Genomic DNA, 5594 nt, shown 5'->3' with positions numbered 1-5594 from the left:
ATTAATATGGAGAACAAGATGAACGGTTCGGATCGATCGTTAGAATTTTGAAAAGTCAAAATCCAAGGCGTTGCATGGAGGGGCTCCATGCTATGCATAGCATGCTAGCATATTCCTCTCTATATATATATAGGGTCCGGCTAATTTGCTGCCGGCAGCATTTTAGCTGGAGGTGCTGCCACTGTTTTTTCTATTTTTTGATGTTCAAATAACAAATCTAAACCGTTAGATGTTTAATCTATATTATAATTTACTTGGAGACCAAATTTTATATTTTTTGGAATTTTTTTACTATTTATTAAGCTGGTTTGAAAACCACTGATTTCAGTAAATTTCTGCAATATTGAAATCAGTGGTTTTCAAACCAGCTTAATAAATAGTAAAAAAATTTCAAAAAATGTAAAATTTGGTATCCAAGTAGATTATAATATAGATTAAACATCTAACGGTTTAGATTTGTCGTTTGAACATCAAAAAAAAAAAAAACAGTGGCAGCACCGCCGGCAGAAATGCTGCCGGCAGCAAATTAGCCACAGCCTATATATATATATACTCTTAAACACCATATTATCTCTTTCTCCATCTCTTTCCACGACCAGATCCGCTTTTGTCCGATTGTCACCGCACTCTGACGACCGGATTTGCTCACTGTCGTGCTCCGATCGAAATCCGACGATACCGCACTCTCGGCTCCCTCCCCTCTCCCTCATTCTTCTCTCTGTTCAAGGAGATAGAGGCGAGAGAGAGGGAAAGATATCGCTATGTCGAATGTAGTAACTAGAGGAGGTGAGAAAGACGAAATGGAGAGGTGTGGAAGATTGAGGGAGGCAGCGGCGGCGGCTAGGGTTTTTACATCTCTTTTTTTCGCTTGAGAGAAAAGAGGAAAATATTTATTTATTTTTGCTCGACATTATCTTCATTATATATATTTTTATTGTAATTAAGTAAAATTATCTACATTTGTTTTAAACTTGCATTTTTCATTAGTCATGAAAGTTTGGTATACCTCTAAATATTACCGAAAGAACGAAATGTTTGTGCATACTTGTTTTGTCAGTCTGTAGCTAGATACCCATTGGACCAAAATATTTGTTTTTCAATGTTTAAGTTTTTCTGTGTATAGAAGTCTGATTTTGGGAAGTAGGATTAAAACTCTGGTATATCTGTCAAATTTGGAATAAAGATATTCAATATGTTTTGTTTGCTCTGTTTGTTTTTCTGTCACGTGTGTCAGGTTTAGAACAGCTGCTGAACTCCGACCTCGGACCCTTTGCATGCTCTGGTGAATGATCCTCAATGGTGTCCCTACACGGTGAAATAGGGACTACCGTGACACATTCTCAATGGTGCCTACGGGTGAGGATAATCCTCAATAATGCCCGCTTAACAACGGGAGAGGGTATATTTTGCCACATTTGAATTTGACTTTGCATCTGAATCTAATTTGATACCACACATGTCTGATGGTCACAAAAAGATACCAGCCTTGTCATGAGTTTAGTTTGAACTGTCTGCTGCTACATTTTCCTTTTGATGTGTTATGATATCAGTATATGAATCTGAATCTGAAATAGTTGGATAGTAGTTATATTTTATGGATATCAAAAGTCAAAGTCCTGTGCTAGATAATTGAAATACCAGACTAACTGGAGCTTACCAGTAATACCAGACTTGTGGCGGTCGCCATTGTACCGAAATTGTTCTGAATGGAGACTCTGATGAACTTCTGCCTCCATACCTAAGTCTGAAATAATCAAATTGGGATTACTAATTAATGTTTTCCGTCGATCCCAAATATTAATATGAACACATAAAGCTGTGCTGCCTTAGAATTACCAAAATTCCAGTCCGGCCTGAATATTAGCATTAATACTAGTCTCATATGATATGATAGTAACCAAAAGTACCGGGCTTATTGATAGTTACCTGAAAGTTATTCTTTAGATTGTTGTTTATTTCTATTTTTTTTTTAAAACTTCACAGTGGAATCTGATGTGAATTGGAAAAGAAAAATATGGAATTTGATTGAAACTTGAAAGTACAAATTTGGATATCCGTATTTGAATTGAAAGTTAAATTGTAAAGTTGTGAACATCTGTCCATGCATTGGAGTCTCATGTGAATCTGTACTATATGTGTTCTATTTGATAATGAATTTCGCATATAAAATCTTGAAAAAGAAAATATGGAGTTTGATTCCTTTGTGCATGCAGTTCTTATCTCTGTTTGCTGCATATTTTGGTAAATAAAAACCCTGATATAAAACAGCCTTAAGCCCCCAGTATAATTCAATTTTCTTAGCTATGTAATCATAATTATTTCCACAATCAAGGACTGTATCTTAGATCATCCATCCCCTAGTCATTTCCGCGACCACCTCTAAATAGATATATCTATGATAGACATGGCTGGACTTTAGTCCAGTAAGCATTTGGGTCTTTCTGGATCAGAGCTCACCCACAGTCTTTTGGATCCCAAATCGAGAACTGCAATTCAACCCCAGGGGCGAGTCCATGGTTTTTCCAGCAGTGACTCTCCTACAAACAATCAATGTTTTAAAATGCGGTTTTGTTCATGCATGCGGAAGGCCACTGCATACCGCATATGTGGTATGCGGACACATATGCGGATTTTCATGCGGATTTATATATGCGAATTTTAAAATAAAAATTCACGTATATATATATATATATATATAGAGAGAGAGAGAGAGAGAGAGAGTTAGGCTGGGGTGCTATGGATAGCATAGTGGCCTCTATGCTACGGCTCAATATTCGAGTTTTCAAAATCCAAACGGTCGATCCGAACCGTTCATCTTATTCTCCATATTAATATCTGCTTGGAGACCAAATTTTACATTTTTCTGAATTTTTTTACTATTTATTAAGTATTTTACAAAATTGTTGATCCAACGGTGGCTGCACAAAACAGTAAAACCATTGGATTAGCGATTTTCAAAGTGGCTTAATAAATAGTAAAAAAATTCAGAAAATTATAAAATTTGGTCTCCAAGCAGATATTAATATGGAGAATAAGATGAACGGTTCGGATCGACCGTTTGGATTTTGAAAACTCGAATATTGAGCCGTAGCATAGAGGCCACTATGCTATCCATAGCACCCAGCCTAACTCTCTCTCTCTCTCTCTCTCTCTCTCTCTCTCTATATATATATATATATATATATATGAGGTGGGCTACGGTGAGTTGCAAAGTAAAACGCGTTTCTACTTCACGCCGTATTTTTATTTTAAAAGTCCAAACGACTGATCCGAACCGTTAGATGTTTAATCCATATTGAAATGTGCTTGGAGGTCAAATTTTACATTTTTTTGAATTTTTTTACTATTTATTAAGCATTTTTGAAAATTGCTGTTTTGCTGTGAACAGTAAAAAACAGTAAAATTTTCTGGACCATCAGATCAGCGATTTTCAAAATTGCTTAATAAATAGTAAAAAAATTCCAAAAAATGTAAAATTTGGTCTCCAAGCACATTTCAATATGGAGAACAAGATGAACGGTTCGGATCGATGTTTTGAACTTAAAAATCGCAAAATATGAGCGTGAAGTAAAATAGTCGCTTTACTTCGCAACTCACCGTAGCCCATCTCATATATATATATATATATATGAGATGGGCTACGGTGAGTTGCGAAGTAAAGCGACTATTTTACTTCACGCTCATATTTTGCGATTTTTAAGTTCAAAACATCGATCCGAACCGTTCATCTTGTTCTCCATATTGAAATGTGCTTGGAGACCAAATTTTATATTTTTTGGAATTTTTTTACTATTTATTAAGCAATTTTGAAAGTCGCTGATCTGATGGTCCAGAAAATTTTACTGTTTTTTACTGTTCACAGCAAAAAAGCAATTTTAAAAAATGCTTAATAAATAGTAAAAAAATTCCAAAAAATGTAAAATTTGGTCTCCAAGCACATTTCAATATGGATTAAACATCTAACGGTTCGGATCGGTTTTTTGGACTTTCAAAATAAAAATACGGCGTGAAGTAGAAACGTGTTTTACTTCGCAACTCACCGTAGCCCACCTCATATATATATATATATATATATATATATATATATATATATTCATATTCATATATTTGAATTTATTTTCACATAATGACATAACTAACAATAGTTTTTTTGACTTTTTTCACATAAATTTTAATTAAAATACAATCAAATTATCAAAACCACATGAAAGGACTGCATGGCCGCATATTCGGACCGCATATGCGGCCGCATGGTCAAAACCGCATAAAAAAATCGCATAAGTATTCTGAGCACGACTGCATACGCATATGCGGCCGCATTTTAAAACACGCAAACAATAGCAGTCATTGGTTATGCTCCAAATTTCAAATCTCTAAATGGTAGCCCGCCGATAACTAAGTGATAGTATAGGGTACTCTTTTTGGTTGATTTAGGGCCTTTCAGGACTGGTTAACTTGGATTTTTATTCAGGTTCAGAACCTATATATTATTCGTTTCGCATATTAGTAAAAAAATGAACATTAAAAATATTATGTCCCGGCTAAAGATTATAAACGAAATTAAAGATAGAAGAAAGGAGGCCCTATAATGATGTAGGTTCCTTAGTTGCCTGACAGCAGCAAGATGTGGTAACATGAAGTAGTATGATAGTCCTTGAAACCTTAACATATGTATATGCCTATATTTCTTTTGTTTAAACTTTTCCATTGATTAAAGTGGGATTTGTGGGAAGCTTCATTAATTTTAGAACTTTTACACAGCTTATTTGATTTGCAACAAATTAAGGTCATATATAGGCCTTATTATTGGGCTATATGGCCTCACTGGCTCTGGCTGGGACCAAATCTATGAACCTACTAGCCTCATCATCTCAATGATATCTTCTGTTTTCTATTCAAACAATGCAAATGAATAGCCAACACCTCGTTGGAGATTTATTGAATCATCAATCTGCAATCTTTGCATTTTTCGTTGAATATGCTATTTCGCCACTATCTCCAAAATCTAAACAATTAGAATTAGCAGTCTTACTCTGGAATATTGATTCTCCTTGGCTGTTGAATTAGGTGGAAGCAATTTGAGAAAAATTGACAATCATTACATATGTGATGTATATACCGTCTCCTCACTTCTTCTGCAACTGCACATGAAGCAGATTACAGCAATGTGCTAACCTTTTTTTTTTTTTCTTTTCTAATTTCCCATGGTTATAATTTTATTTTGCAGCATGCTCAAAGAAAAAGTTGCCCCCAGTTTCATTAGGATGAAACACAGAATACACTATTGTTTTCAAACTATATCAGACAAAATCAAACTAAATCTGCACGAAACTCCACAACAAATTAAAATTCACCCTTTATTAAGACAGACCCTAATAAATAAATAAACATTGAATCCCCATTGTACTTGAGTGGGATTCTTGTTGGGTGGTACCTGGTGGTTCCCCTGAGAAACTGATAATAATTTGAAGGATCTTTCAGGAGATTTTGCAAGAAATTTGAACAGTTTTGAAAAATAAATATTTGCTCAACCTCTCTCACTTGTAACAACTTATCCTGCTAGCTTTCCCCAATCCCGCTCAATGACCTGGTAC

This window comes from Carex rostrata, chromosome 13 (genome assembly GCF_964058835.1).
Source record: "Carex rostrata chromosome 13, lpCarRost1.2, whole genome shotgun sequence".
NCBI lineage: Eukaryota > Viridiplantae > Streptophyta > Magnoliopsida > Poales > Cyperaceae > Carex > Carex rostrata.
Note: the sequence above shows the minus strand (reverse complement) of the source record.